We start from the raw sequence: 16,892 nt of genomic DNA on the forward strand, positions 1-16,892 counted from the left end.
GACTTTTTGGGATACACAGGAGCATAATAACTACGTACTATAAGTAATTCTTTTTAAATTGTCCCAGAGATTGTGGAAAAGGAGAGGTTTCAGACAGCAGCAATGGTTTTATGGATGTTTCTTATGACCTTCCCCATCCCCCCCCCCCTTCATCTTAAAAAGCAACAACTCTGGCAGCTGTGGCACCTATACCGTGCATCCAGCTCATTGTTAAGCAAACATAACTTTTGATAAATTAATTCAATGGCCACACAAGCTTTTCTTGATGATCCATATAGAGAAAAAAAAACATACCATGGAAGGACATAGGGTACTCTGACAAGGAAACAGCGTCTTATGAGCTTTATCGCTCCTAAAAGCTGCAAACTATTCCCCAATGAATGTTTGGAACGCAGCATGCGGATGAGACGGATGTGAATGTCTCCTATGGGCGTCATTGCACCCAGTAAATGTCACAGTAGACGATATAGGGCTGTCATGCAGCGTTGCATTAAAGCAAAAAAAAAAAAAAAACTGCAGCAAATTTACTGGACATCAGTCAAAAATTGACTGTCAAAAATTACGATTGTCATTTACTATCGTCATCCTTAGAAATCGCTGCTCTAGATTTATGCACACAGACAGATATATGTCTTGAGATATGTGTCTACGAGAGAGAGAGAAAGGAAGAGATGTTGGAAAAGGATGACAAGAAAAAGGATTGAAGTGATAGAGTAGGTGAGGGAGGAAAATAAAAAAACGAGAGACAGATTAGTCTTTTTCTTTTAATCTTGATCCTTGTTTGTGTGTAGTGCACAATTCAGTAACCCTGTACATGTTTGAGTGTGTCAAAACAGTTCAACGCTCCCATCCAGCTCTCATCGCTCCAGGTTTGTATCCCTCAAACTGCAGGTCACAAAGTGACATTGTGCTTTTATGGCTGCTCTCCATGGTGCTTCACATAAGCCTTGAAATGACTAAATCCCTCAGCCAGTGCCCCTGACCCCCAGCATCCCTGTTAGTGCTGCTGCATTCACACTCTTTGATGTGGCCCTGAATTGGAATCGGTCATCGGCCTCATTCCAGGGAGTGATACAGCCTCTGCTGTTCACATGCCTACAGGTCTTCAGAGCTCGGCGGTCAGCTGGTGTCTGTCTGATTGTCTGTCTGTGTATCTTGTCTTCTCTCCCGCACTCACTGAAATGGGTAGAATTATAAGTGCAATAACCTTGAAAAAATATCTCCCTTTTCATACCGTGTTTGAGCACAAACTAAAGAAAATAACTCTGCAAGTTCCACAAAATGTCATGAGCTGCTGTCCACCCACATCCCTGCAGATAAAAGTGCTCATTTTACTTCTCTTCATGAAGTAAAATGAGCGCTGGCATTAGATATTCGGCTATTTAATCACATTGACATGAGAAAAGAAATTCAGTTTGTTATATCATTTTCTGTAAGTCACATTGTAAATTTGACAGAAAACAAAAAAACAAGAAGCGGTTGTCAGTTGAGGAACAGTTACTTGTTAATGGAGTGTGTCCATGCATACACGCACACACCTGTCTGTCATGTGGTGTGTGTCCTCGACTCCGGAGATTAAGTGGCAGTCAACTGAGTGATTGATATATCCAATCACATCTAATGCATCTATTTATACTGTCACTCTTAAATCCATTGGTATAGACATGGAGCTCTTTTGTGTCCTACAGTGGCTAGAACATTTAAAAAATGTAAGACAATAAATTATCATGTGAAGAAAACACAGAATGAAGAACACTGAAATTATTGCTCTCCAATCTATTACTTTTTTTGTGTGCCTCGGCTGATAATTGAATTTAATTATTCAAGGCTTTCCTTTTTAATATGTTTTTCTCATTTCCTGGAAAATTGATTATGTATACCAATCTTCTCATGTCTTCCTTTTGCATCCCCATATCTGTTGGCATCGTAGACTCACTCAGACAAATACAACTTTTTTATATCTTTAGAGAAATCTATAAATCATATTAGTGTTGGTAAATGTACAATGTGTGCTGCACCAAATACAATGCATTGTACTTTCATACTTCTAAGATTTGTTAACTGTAATTTTCTACTAAGAATAGCTCTTGTGTATAAGCACTGTCAACTGCACTCACCACTTAGGTGAAAATTAATCTTATACCTATGGCACACAAGAGTAAATTGCACACAATGCTCTCCTTCAGTCTTCCTTTCTTGTGTTAGCGTGAAACCTTAATATATTGACCTCATTTTTTGTTTGTTGGGTGTGACCCTTTCAGCTGGCCCGGACACGGATGACAAATGCATTATTAAACAGCAACTTAGCCAACTCAAACTTCACATTCATAATGAAATGCATGCCAGGGTTAAAGTAGGTGGAGTTGCTTAGCGAGCCAAAGACATCTAGGAGATTTTTAGATAGCTGTGAAACAGCTCAAGGGTATTCTATATGAGGCACCGTCCCTGTGAGATTTGCTCTGGACTCAAGCTGGGCTGCTGTAGAGATATTGCGGGATACAAGTGTTAATGAGAATATACTTATCACAGCCAGAGGTGTGATAAGGTGTCGGTTGTCTCATCTTGACTGGTTCAATATGTTGTAAGATGAATATGCTTGATGAGAGAGAAAAAAAATGACACAAGTAGGGCTGCTCAATTATAGCCAAAATGATAATCACGATTATTTTGATCAATATTGTGATCACGATTAATTATCATGATTATTTGTTGATTATTTTAACTGCTTTCACATCCATATTATGCTACATTATTCTTATGTTGAAGTTGTATGTTGTATAGACATACAGCTGCAACACATATAAATGAAAATTAGCTATCTGAAATAAATAGAGTAGGATATATATATATTTTTTTTCATGTATGTCTGAGAAAGCTCCTTCACTTGTTTTCAACAATAACTGATTAAAAGGCCTAGGGAGAGAAGGGAGAGCGATGGACGTATACTACTCACAGAGAGACGGCTGACTCATTATGAAGGGGTCCAGCACGGGTCGAATGGCGGGTCAGCAGAGTTCACATGTTGTGTGTATGAAATGTCTGTATCATCACTGCGCTGCATTTTTATAAACTATGATATTCTGGTCATGGGTCACATCTCTCGCCTAGGTCCAGCAGGCTCCGTCTCATGCGCTAATACTCTACAAACTGAAGTTAGTTGCATTCAAGAACTTCTTTTGTGTTTTTCGCCGTGGCAGCTGCGATAGCAGAGTTACCCGCGAAAACACTGGTACAAATACAGGTTTTCCTGTCATGCTTAACAGTATACAGCTGTGTTAATAACAAAACTATGGACAAATGTCAGAAGTGTGGTCCGGCGCCGCTGTGTGGCGGGGCTGCACGGAGAGAGAGCGTAGAGGAGAGATCCAACACAGGCACAGCTTTAAAGAAGAAATGGGTCATGTGACGCAAATTTGATCGTGGGATGTCAAATTCGTGTTCTTGATTAAAATTCAATAAATTGTGCAGTCCTACAAAAAATTACAATGAAGTGAATTTAGTCGGACTGCTGTATGCTCTTGATAGCTTCAAATTTTAGCCTTCTAAAAATGTGTAAATCATATACAACGTCTCTATGTGGAATACAGTCGTTGGAATACAGTACTGCCCTTACTTCCCAGTAATGGCCATATATATTTTTGGGTACATGGAACGGGGTTCTCCTCTATGCCACCTTTCACCAGATCTTTTACTAATTGTTTCTGTCTCCAAGGTAGTATGGCTGCTCTTTGATGTGCAAACCCCTTCCTCCTCACAAAGGAGAGTGACGGCAGTAACAGAGAGACAGGCAGATGGGCCGCAACAGGATGCTGCGAACCTGACGTCTCTCTCCCCCTTTCAAGTGCTCTGGTTCAATCAGCCCTTGCCGCACAAGCTGTTGTGGAGCACCTTTGAAATCATGGTGTCTGCACAATAGTCTTGACTGTTAATGACTTCTTGTAAAGTTCCAAAGCGGCTCTGATTACACACCCCTGTGCACACGCACATGTTCCGGCAACAGCAGACAAAAACAACGTCATGCATAAACATTTGTGCGCTTGCACAATGTCGGTCACACACATGGCACCTGAACACACAAAGTGGTGCGTGTGTGTGCCCAGAAACATGCTTCATATCTTAGGCAACACCCTGGAAACCAGAGTGAGGACACAAGTAAACAATTAATATGTTAATTAGGCTGATCAGTGAATGGAGGAAGATGTGCATATCAAACGATCCCAGTCCACTGGAAGAGACTCGACATTATGCTATTTGTGTAAATATCTAATGAGCAAGCATGTAGGTGTTTTTATAATGGTATTACAAATATAATGTTTGATTGGTGGTTGACAATGAATCTAGGCTACAGCTTTAAAATATTAAGTGTGCACGTACTAGGAGGTGTATGTGAAAACAAGCTGTTTCTTTCAACAGCATTCTGTACTGGGTTTGACATGGTGCCACGTTACATCTTTCTATAAGGTAACAGACTTCTTCAGCCATTTTAGAGAAGTAGTATCAAACTGTACAAGATGTCAAACATGCAGGTGTTCACCCCTAAAAATAAGGCACCACAGCTAACCGCATGCTCTGAAAATACAACTGACTCATTGTATTGGACTGTCTTAAAGGAGATGGGGAAGTTATCTCTGGAGCTGAAACTGCAAGGACTGGCCTTAATTAGGTGGTAGGCATTGAGAAACTGGCATGTTGAAGTTTGTGTGTGTGTGTCTCTGTGTGTCTGAGCAGGGAAGAAGACAGTACAGTTCTGTCCTTCGCCTAAACTGGTGAGGCTTAATACTCAAACGTTCCAATGGGTTATCTTGCTGTCAGAACTGCCAGGAAAGGCGGCACCTTTGCTAACTGACGATATTTAAACTGTGTATCAGTTTCAATAGTCATTAAAAAAAATGCAATGCATTTATATAGGAGACAAGGATTAAATATTAAATATCATGTATTTAATGCCTAAAAATGCTTATATGTGGTTGTCATCATATGACAGTGTAGACGAGAGAGAGCGAGAGAGAAAGCAGTTTGCCAGCATTTGGGGTTCCGACCTAATAAGAAGGGAGAGGTGTTTCAGTATAGTGTTTGGTATTTAGTTTGTGAACGGTGTAGGCACAAGTCAACAGTTTGGTGACGCCATCGTTTTTAATTAGTCACGGTAATACCGTATACCGCGGTAAAATAGGGAAGAGGTTTGACGATATCAAAATTTGGATACCACCAAACTCTAACCCATGACCTAATGATTACATCATCTTCTCTCACCTACTCATGTTTCCATGGTGAGCAGTATCATAGGATATTTTACACTAAAAACAAAGAAACCAAAGACAAAGAAGTCTTACCATTTTTAAAAAAGTGTTTCCGTATGGTTCCTAATTTCTGCATTACACACTTTTCTTGGATCTTGACTTTAATTAGCAAGCTCGCCTGTATTGTAAAAATACAATGTTAAAGTAAATCTTAGTGTTATCATTTTTGTTTTTTTATTATTAAATCCCCAGAAAAAACATTGAGGGATATTCCTTGTTTTACAAGGTACAATAAATGCAGACCTAACAAACATTCAAATAGTAATAAAAGAACAAGACATGTCTACAATAATAAAAAAGAAAAGCAATAACTTACAATCAATGAGAATAACAATTAAACTTGGAATTGTCTTAGCGGTATTAATCAGGTCAACTGAAAATATTCTTGAAGCATATTCAAAGTACAATAACAAAAAGCAGTTCCCCCTACCAACATTTCAAGAAAACAGGGCTGAGAGATCAGGTGGGAGCTTTACAAATAAAAGGAACATTCTTAATAAATGGACACAGATGATTTGAACTTTTCATTAACAAGTGTTCCAAGTATTTTTGCAAGTCGAGATAATTTTAAATTTGGACGATACTGATTTAATTTGTTGCCATCTTTATGGAGAGGGAGAACATAGGCAGTCTTCCAAACTATTGGAATAGGTAATGCTGAGATTGAAAATATGAGTTATGTGAAATCAGCTGTGCTGAGGTTTGAGATTGGAGGCAGGGTTACCTGTGGAAAAGTTCCACTATTATTTCTCACTAGTTGCTAATGATGGGCATACAATTTCAGAGCAGTGTTGGGGAGTAACTAGTAGGGCTGGGGCGATATGGACCAAAAGTCATTTCCCGATATTTAGGCTGAATATTGATATATGAAATATGTCCCGATATTTTTTCTACAAAGTGAGAGCAAATGTTCAGTCAATGCCAAATATGACATGTCACAAGTAATTTTATTGAAACCGGCTTTTTCAGTGAACAATTGCAAAATCAAATGAATAAATAATAAACTGGTTTCTTCACCTGGTTCCTAAAGAAATGCTCAGTTGTTGAAGACGGCAGAATAAAACACAATGTTGCAGACAGACACACAAAGGACAATTAGGAAAAACTAACATTTTAATGTTTTTGTTTAAAGTAAAATTCTGCACTCACCAATAGCCAAGTGTGACCGAAGCACTGCATCCTCAGCCCCTCGTTCAGCTCAACTGCTTTGACAATGTTGCTCCCGTTATTAATTGTTATAGCAACAAGATGCTTTTCTTGGAGTTTCCAGCTTGCAATTGGGCCTCAGCTATATGCTCGCCGGTGTGATCCTGAGGGAAATAACTTGTTTGGAGAGACACTATTTTCATCTCCCACGCTGTAAGGCTCACACATCCTGCTCAACCACAAATCGCTGGTCAACGCAAAATGGGTCACGTTAGCAAGGTGGTCAGCAAGGCTCGGCTTGACTTCACCGTACGTTTGTGGCAGTGCTTCTCGTGGAAAGTTGTTGCGAGTGGGAAGCTCATGTCTCTCGTGTCCATAGTTGTCAGTAGCGTTTTGAATCCAACATGTACCATGTTTCAACAGGGACCATAACTTAAACAATGTGATAAGACACCGCTTTAGTTATAGTACACCACTTGTCACTTTTCTTTTCATAAGGCACACTGTGGGAAAATGAAGTTTGCAGTGAGCTTTGTTGGGGCTGGAGTTTTTTTCGAGTTGCCGATGGCTTGCGTCTGGCGCTTCTGCAGCGCGCAATTTCTCACACTGTTTGTATTGCAGTTTGTGCCACTGTTTTAGGTGGTGGAAAAGATTTGTAGTGCTTCCATCCCTGGCTGTAACTTGTTTATGGCACTCCCTATATATGACGTGATTTTGTTGCTCTTCTGATACTTTGAATCTGAAACAATCTCCAAATTACTGAGCCACTTGCTTTTTCTTTTACAAACCAAGTCCTCATCCGCATGCTTCGCTGACATTGTTGCTTCCTCAATGTTTGTTGAAGAGTGGCTGAGTGTCTGTTCCTACCCCTCCCCCCTCTGTGCATGAAAGAGGAGGGGCGGGGAGCAGAGAGCTCTAGGTCAGCAGGTTGCTTGGAGCAAGGATCACAGCGCAAATTTGAACTACATCGATATATGCAAATGGTCTAATTCCATATCACATTTAAAAATATATAGATATATTTCTTGTCAATCAATATATCGCCCAGCCCTAGGAACTGGTTTTGTGTAACGGCGTTACATACATATATTACAAAATAAAGGTTACTGGGAAGAAATGTGTAATTAAATTACAGTTAACTATGGAAATGTTAAAGAATATATTGGGTTTGATGCTATTCTGATGCTTTTGATTTGTTTCACCTGTTGAATTTGCAGCGCTACCCGTCTGACGGTTAAATTACCTCTCAAGCTGTCCAAGAGTTGCCACTATGGCTACGGATTAAAACACATTCCAGTGCTGGAAATATAAAAAACATTTAAATCCAAAATAGGTTATGTCCAAGAGATTAAACATAATCGCACAATCCAAAGAATGTTTACCAGCGGTCAAAATGCCATGTCCAACCTCAGGAAACGTCTGCAGGTATGTAAGTTAAGTTAGCTCACGATAACTTTAAGCACTTATATTATTAAAAGGTAAGGTTAACACTGCCCAATTGAAATATTTGAAAATGGTTAACAGTTGAAAACATTCATTAGAAATTTAGAAAGTAGTCAAAAGGTAATTACATGTAATAAGTTACACTTACTTTAAAAAGGTAATTAAAATATTTACACTTCTATCACATTTTATGTAGTGTCACCTATTACATTTTCAAAGTAACCTTCCCCACCCTGTTTCAGAGCAAAGTTCATATACCTTTTGACACGGTATAATTCATCTTCAGTGGCATTAGTCCCACAGTGGAGTAAGGTCTGGCTCCTCCACACATACATATTCCAGGATAGAAGAGGAAAAACACTCTTAATTGTTTGCATTACTATAAACCAATCCCGATCCTCTTGGGCGGCGCTATATTCTGGACGCAGAGACAATGGCTCTGCAAATCTCTGGTCTCGGGAAGGAACTTGTTTTGGTGGAACATTTGCACCCCACAAAAGAAAATGCCACACAATATGAAGTTAACTTTTCACACAATATTGTAATGTGAACAATACAAATTAGCTGGATACATGGTTAAACATAAGTTGTTCTTACCAGTGTATTGCCATGTGTATTTTGTCCCTAGAAAATCCCCGCTAAACTGTCCCAAAACGTCCCGGTTAGAGAGTAAATAACGTAAACACATTCTTAGTAAATCTTTACAATCATCCCCACAAAAAACCAAGCACGTCCGCCTTGTTGTCTTGTCTGTTCTTCAAAACTTGTCATTTTAAGCATGTAGCTTTCTAGCTCGGAGTTTCTGGTTGTTTCCCATAGCGAACGGAGTTTAAGAACGGTAACACAAAGAGAGCGGAAGGTGAGGGACACCCGGTACTGTTGTTGATCCAGACAACTGTAGCTTTCTGTTCTTTCTATGTTCTCAATATGTTTTTAGCGGTTTGTGTACAACAGCAATCTGAATTATCACATTTAAATGGATTTTTAAGGCGTACAGCATATTAATGAAGATCAAGGGCTTTACTTTCCCGCCTTTCAGTTTTGCTTCGGGGAAGTTGAATTTCCTTGCTTGGCTTAGTGCTGCAGTGGAAGGAGAGGTTGAGTACGGGGAGTTTTACATGCGATCCCACACTACAATGGACACATTTTTTGTGATCTTTTTGTCAGTTTAATTTGGTGGAGATTATAGACCTCTCCAAAATTACTTTAATTCTTCTGCAAGTTGGCACACAAAAAGAACAAAACAATCCCAGTTTTTACTTCTGAAATATTATGGCAGTAATGGCAAAAAGACAAAGCAAAAATAGTTTAACTTTCAGCAGCATCTGTTAGCCACACCCTCTTGTATGCACATGTATGAAGGCCTTACCTTTTAGCTTTGAATATTCCTGTTGAATATCTTGGTGGCCAGCGCTTACATAAAGCAAAAGCCTCGACAGCTTTAATTGACCGCCTTATTGCAAAGGATGAGTTAAAGGATGAGCCTATAGAATTTGTCATATGTTGGTTTAGCAGTGTAACATACACATGTCCCTGCTTGCAGATTTTGCTCTAATGTATATTGACTGCATATGCGGAAGAATGTCACTGCACAAGATTGATTTAAAATTGCATTAATTTTATTTTAAACTCTTAATCTGTGCCTCTGTCAATACAATTAGATCAAGCTGAATTTGTTATTTTAAGCATTACATTAAACATAATCAAATAGATAATATTGACTTAGTGCATATAGAAATGAACAATTAATCAAATTCAAATCGATTGCAATGTAATGGAACTTAATTTTAGAAAACACCTTGACATGCGTTGGCCTACGCTCCATGTGACATGCGAATGAGAGTAGATAAAGAAAACAACAAAAATAATACAGACAAGGAAGAAGAGAGAGGAAATCGGATAAGGAAAAACAATGCTAACCACTTCCTAATCGCAATATTGGTCTAAATGTTTTTCCATTTTGTTCAGCCCTAGTCCATTAAGATATGTAAGTGTAGTGTGGATGCAAACTTATTACATATGTTGCTGGAATAAAGAAACACTCAGTTACAGTCAATCAACCATTGTCTGGCTTTGGCAGCCTTGATCAGCCTTATGACTCCCAGTCAATTGTGTGCAGAAAAACTTAGTTGCTTTTTCATTTGTCCACATTAATATGAGTAGCAGACAAGTAAATGGCTGTGGCTCATAGAGCTCATGCAGTTGTGCAGATAAATGCAAATATCTCTATTTGTCACTGCATGTGTACAGCACTTTACATATGTATTTTAGTACTGACCTCTGTTTTTTATCACTGAATCTATCTACATATCAATGTACATCTTGCATATTACCCCTCGGTCAAACCTTTCCACGAGAAAATGTGTAATTCTAATGCCAAAGCACCAATTACTGATGTTTAAAGGAGTCTGTGGTAGGGACCTTTTTATAAACTAAAACTGTTAGCAGACTCGCTCTCCATCCATAGGGGTAATTAGGTTAAACAAATCGGTTCAATGAAAAAATCAGATAGTTGACCAGTCAACCATGACCAAATTAGTGTTGTAATTACCTGCAAGACATGCCTTCATTAATAATTGCTGCATCTTCTGTTGTAACAAAATACCATTAGCACACACCTTAACTAAATGGAAAACCAATTTTAGATCACACTCATGCAAAATTTAAAACAACATACTGTACATTTTGGTGTGTTTTCTGTAAATTTGCTTGTCGGAAGAAACTCAACTTTAGCGTTGAACTGTACGGTTGAGCAAGCTGTGTACTGTGCACAATTACAAAATGTTATGTTGCTTTGCCATGTTGTTCCCTGAATGAGAAAAACACAGAATAAACTGTTGGGCAAATATCAATGCAGGACGGATAAAGGAGGATGTAGCTATTGAAGTGCAAGGCTACAGGACTCAATGCTGGATTGAAAAAATGAAAAAGTTCCGGCTGAAAGTTTTATGCTATGATATTTATTTTTCTCACATTCTGACACAGCATAAAGGGGAGAGAGCCAACATGTTTCTCGAATAACTAAAAATGCCAGACGTTTCAAACAAAGCAATGGCAGCAGTGCAAATATGACTGTGTGTTAAAGCAAAGACAAAGAAGTATGTAAACACGCCTGTGTGGGCATTGATTAAAATCTGATTGAATGTCTTGTTATTACAATACCAACACCTGTGTCCCAGTGTTAACGGATTTCTAAATGTATGTATGCATCTTATATTTGCACAGCAAGGCCATTATAATTGGACAAGCTCGACCATCATAAATACATTTCCCTCTTTGGGATTATTTCTCACCTACCAGTGGGTTTAATTGATTTCGTGGTGCAGCATCATCGATGAGGCATTTGTCTTATTGACTACTGTTTTGGATGTAAATACATTTCACCTTGTAATCGTATTTTCACCAGATGATAATGGATTCTAGGAATATATTGAAAGATATTAAATTTGGGTGAATGTAGCCTGCCAGTTTGTTGTAAAATAATAATAGAGTGCACAGGGTGTGTTCATTTTTTGGCCACCATACGCCCCTCATATGCCGTCGTTTGGGTTGTGTCACAGCTTCAACAACACTCAACCAACTGACAAACCAAAGTCTTTAAAGCCTCCTTCTCTGGAATTGAAATAGGCCCTGTCGCTCTTCTTCAATCTCTGTTGATATAGCCGTGTGTGTGTGTGTGTGTGTGTGTGTGTGTGTGTGTTGGGGAGCAAAAGCCTTTGATTACAGAACTGCTTTGCTCCTTGTCTGTTGTGCAGACAAAAGCGTCTCAGTGCTAATGACAAAATGAGGTTAACATTGAATCTTAGAGATGATGTGTCGCATCCCACCGGACATCCTCTAGTCCTTGTCTTTTTTCATTGTGCCACAGGAACAATGCAGACAAGCAGAAGTGATTGTGTTCTGTGTCAACATGACGTGACTGCAGCCCAATGTTTGTGGCAATAGATGGACCGTGCTGCCATGGGAAATCAATTCCATAGGTGTCAACACAGACGATTGAGATGGCCATTGTGAGGTGGGAGTGGACCGGGGTGGTAATGTGTGTGTGTGTGTGTGTCTTGTCTGTGTGTGTGTGTCTTGTCTGTGTGAGTGTCTGTGTGTGTGTGTGTTACATACACATGTCTATTTGGAGCATTTAACACGTCATTGCCATTTCATCTCTTTATTTCTTATAACCTTGCACATGATTGATATCTGCGGCATTAGTGGGATAGAAATGATTGGTGGAAATCTGTCAAATGAAATAAATACACCCTTTAGACACCTCAATCAAAGCATCCATTAACTTTTAATGGTGGCTCATTGTGGGGGTTAATTATTCTGGCAAACATAAACATTTGGAAAGGCAAGCTTTTGGGAGTTTTAGGGTAAATGTATCCTTTACACCACTGGTTAAAAACGAGGAGGGTAAGTTGATCTATAATCAAAACGATTTGTTGTAGTAAATAGCAAATTGTCATTAGAAGTTGTGGATGCATTGCTTATGTGATTAAATATATTAAAAAAATGAACTAATGTGATGTAATATATTACAATTATTGTTAGTATTAGTTTTGGATGCCAAAATAGTTCAGTGTTACATTTGGCTCAGTGATAAATACTGTGATCCTGAAAAAATGAATGCTTGTGATGACGACCCAAGGTAAAAGAAGAAGAATCCTTGTAGCTCTAATTTTAATAAACTAATCGATTAATTCATTAGTTAACTATTTTTGATTAAAAGATTTGGTTTAAGTCATTTGATATGAAAAATAAGTATCTCTGATTCTAGTTTTTTAAATATGAATATTTTCTAGTTTCTTCACTCCTTTATTAAAGCAATATCTTTGAGTTGGAGACAAAACGACATTGGAGACGTTATCTTGGGCTTTGGAAAATACTGATTCATGTTTTTCACAATTTTCAGACATTTTATCATTTAATCTAAACAATAAGTAACTGATTAATCGACAAATAAAATGATCATTAGTTTCAGCCCTAATGAAGGGATGGATACCCGATGGGCCGGGTTGGGACATATATTTAGAAATGATGTTCGGATTTGGGTTGGGCTCGCTTGGGTCACATCAGCGCGATAAGGCATATGTTGTACAATGGTGCTGCGGCTCCTTTAAGAGAGCTGTGTGTGTGTGTGTGTGTGTGGGGAAAGTGGGCAGAAGATAGATAGAGAAAGAGGAAGTAGATGTGTTGTAGATGCGCTCGGAGCAGAGTTGGTGGAATAAGTTTAAGTTGTACGTAGTGTGTGTGGTGTCCGAAATAAACCCCAAACTGAAAGCCAAGTTAATTAATTTGTTCACCAGGAACGGGATTTTAATCCCAACGTTATTTATTTTATAACTTTGGCCCTGGATGTAACGAGTCGTATCTGGTTTTCTGATCACGTTCGGAAACGAAGCAATCAGGAAAGGTTAACACATTGAACATTTTAAATTAAACAGCTTATTAACGTGCGCTGATGCGCTCATCTGTTGACATTTCCAAATTCCTTCCTACAGTTGCTTAATAAAAGCAGGGTCTCATACAAAAACGTAGCCTACATGTATCATTAGTATGAGAAAAAAAAGATTTTAACTGTCTGGCTCGGTCATAAATATCTTAATGCCTGTTGGGCTTGGGCCTGGTTCGGTTATTGATCTGTTGGACACAGGCCAGTCTTAGACAGAAAAATTTGGCCTGATCCTAATTAGCTATTTATGAGATTGGTTTAGGTTTATCAGATGTATACCTTTGCTAGTATCTTAATATTTTACAATCAGTGTATTTTAAATGAAATATAAATATTCAAAATTAAGCAAAACAAAACAGAAGTGCAGGAGTGACTGCGAGCTCCATGTTAACAGGGATGGAACACATGGGTTTTTGATGTGCTAGGTTTAACCAATCATTGAACTTCCACCTACCAATGAAACGAGTTCTAGCCAATCAGATGCAAAATAGGGCGGGTCCTTGCCGAAAAACGAGAATGCGGTGTGAGGTTTAGTTGAGAAAGGAGTTAAAAACAAATGGTGCTGGGCATAAATAGAGGACAAGAGGAAAAGGGTGGAGACGGGAAGCAGTTTAGCACTTGGTACCTCAAATTGAGCACCTGGCTGCAGCGTATGTTCAAGGAAGATACTCAGTGTACGGCAGCAGCGGTAATAAAGTGCTTGCTAGTCATTAGATGCTAGTCACAAAGCTTCGGTCCGTGCACTCTGTCATACGAGCACGTTATGGCATCGACGGCTACCGCTGCGACTGCGCCTTTTAATGACCGACCGTGTTTGTGATTAAAAACAATACGTGTGTGCACGTTCATAGTGGAACACGATTTGTCATCAACAATGGCCACTGTGTAAAATATATCTAAAGCCCAAACTGCCTTGACAAAGCTGTCTGCTAGAATCAGCATGGCCGTCATTTACACATAAAGGCCTTGTCCTTGAGTTCAGACGTCTAGCTATATGAAAAGCTAAAGAAAGCAACGTTTTTAATAAATGTACATATCATAGCAACTAATATCAACATGGACAAAATCATGAATGTACTAATTCGCTTTTTTGATGCTGAATGACTTGGCCAAAGTAACAACTCAACATCTAGAAAGCTTTGTTCTCACTGTAGGATTATGATATGATTGCAATATGAAAATCTTGACATTGACTCTTATTTAATATATGGTTGGAAGAAGTAAATATGTATTCAAAAATGTTTACTTCTTAAAAATGACTTTTATTATTGTGTAATGTAAGAAGGACTTTAACTGTTTTGCCAGTCAAATTAACTTTAGTGGCTGCATATCAAAACATTACGTTACAGCAGCCTGCTGACCTCAACATATTGGTACCGCTCTGACTCGGACAGCCTCTCTCTCTCTCTTTCTGTCTCTGTCTCTCTGTCTCTCTCTCTCTCTCTCGCAGTAATGTGTCGGTAGTCCCTGCTTTTTCACTGATGCCAACAAGAAGCATTTAAATGTGAGTGAGTGAGTGAGAAACTTCATTATTTTCAAATGCTGCATGCCTATGGCTTTACTATGGTTAACGTCTAATATTGCCCTTGACTCAGCTTGCTGTTAGTTTGCTAGCATTGCGTCAAGCATTACTTCTCATAACTTTTTTCTACATATCCGTGGCCTCGATTTTCTCATAGTAACTATTTGTTAACGCGATCCCACGTTACCATATCTTAAACTATGAAAGGGAAAATACTGGTGAGTGGGCTTAGCTGATCAACAGCCGGTTTTGCTGTTTTTTAAGGAGGTCCTTATTTTATCATGTAAATCGACACAAATAGATGATTTGTAAGTAGCGCATGGCACTGATGGACCCGTAAACATTCTACATTTTATGGCAACCCCAGAGTGGGCAAGAAATATTGTAGCATATAAACAAGACATTGTGGAAACGGGCAGAGTAATGTATTTGCACTCTGTTATGATACAGTTTTGCTAGTTTATTGGGTCCCTTTGCAGGAATTAAGCAAAGTGAAGCACTTCTTGTGCAACAAGTGGATAGAGGCTATGAAAGCAGGTGGAATTGGTCTTGACTGAAACTTGAAACTACAATCAAGGTCCATGCAGTCAAACACACATTCATGATGCGACTTAAGAAAAGGAAGAAAAAAAAGGGTTGCGCTAAATTAAATTAAATTGAATATTCCAAATTAGTGTCTGTTTATTTTGATTTTCAGAATTTCACTTTACTCTATGTGCCTATAAGGGTGGGAAAGGGATGGCAGGGGTTGGTGATTTGCCTGTGTTATTATATCACGCACACCAGGAAATGGACCCACAAATGCTTGGCTCATTTAAGTAGAGTTCAATGGTTTTATTAGAGCAATAATAAAACAAAAAAAAATGAAAGGAAATCCAAAAAACAAGCAGTAGTCAAAAATCCTAGGGAATCTGGAACTCAAGAACACAGGAAACAGGGAAAAACGCTCAAAGGCTGAACACACAGGGAAAACAGACGATCTCGTACAGGATCAAGGGGAAGACTGAAGTTAAATAAGACAGGGGGGTCAATGAGACACAGGTGCCAGACATAGGGGTGGGGACAGGTGGGGACACAGGCGGGTAGGAAGAGAAAGAACCAGGTCAAAAGATCTGAAATGAGATGGTAAGACGAAGGTAAGTTTCAAAATAAAACAGGAAATGGAAAACTAAACAGAAAAAACAAAATAAACTTAATAACAAAATCTTGATACAGGGAAGAGACATGACATATTATTATTGTTTGTTTTGTATGTAACTAAATAACTAGGATTCAAACGCATAACCATAGTGATTTTGAAATGGGACCAGTCGGACAGCTTGACACTAAACTGCCAAAGGACTCGGCATGGCACGGATCTTTGTCTTTGAACTGTAATTTTGATTAAACGTGGGTACAGTAATGTGTGTAATCAGTACAATCTGCACATTTGGCCCTAATAGAGTATAATGTCTTTATCCATGAGAGCCTCAATGTGAGTCACATTTGACACATACATTTTGCACATGTATGATGTCTTCGTTCCATTGATTACACATTGCACAAAGAAAAGAATGGCTTTTTATCCTCTCTCAGTGATAATGATGATAATTAACCAAAGTAGCATAAATGAATTCAAGCAATCAATCATGATTTTATGAACCGCTTCACTGAAAAGCACAAAACACACTCAGAAATACAACTAAGACATCGATAGCAGATGTTCCTACAGCTGTAATCTATTCCAGAAAGAGAACAAGTTCATTTAGCTGAATTAATTGAATACCTCAGTCTATACTGATCGCATTTCAATGGCTTTTGATGCCTTCCCATTAAGTCTTTATGGTAGACATCTTTGGGCATACAACTAGTTTAAAATAAACCTGAACTGTCTAGAAAAGTGCTGAGATATAGAGATATTTGCTTTGGAAAAAAATAACCTGAAATGCATTTATAATCAGTTTAATGAAATGTGTCATCATAGTTCACATGATACAAGCAGGCAATTGGAACATAAACCTAATGACGTTTTGTATAAAGGACAAGTGTAGTGATC

The 16,892-nt window shown here is 38.6% G+C and overlaps 1 long non-coding RNA gene across 1 annotated transcript; it reads left to right on the top strand.

Annotated features, from left to right (window-relative positions):
• Positions 1-4,351: 4,351 nt before the first annotated feature.
• Positions 4,352-15,475, top strand: LOC116697239 (uncharacterized). The gene is made up of 3 exons (XR_004333971.1): positions 4,352-4,362; positions 6,966-6,971; positions 15,337-15,475. It is a non-coding gene; the product is annotated as an uncharacterized LOC116697239 (long non-coding RNA).
• Positions 15,476-16,892: the final 1,417 nt, after the last annotated feature.

Source organism: Etheostoma spectabile, chromosome 10 (genome assembly GCF_008692095.1).
Source record: "Etheostoma spectabile isolate EspeVRDwgs_2016 chromosome 10, UIUC_Espe_1.0, whole genome shotgun sequence".
Taxonomy (NCBI): Eukaryota; Metazoa; Chordata; class Actinopteri; order Perciformes; family Percidae; genus Etheostoma; species Etheostoma spectabile.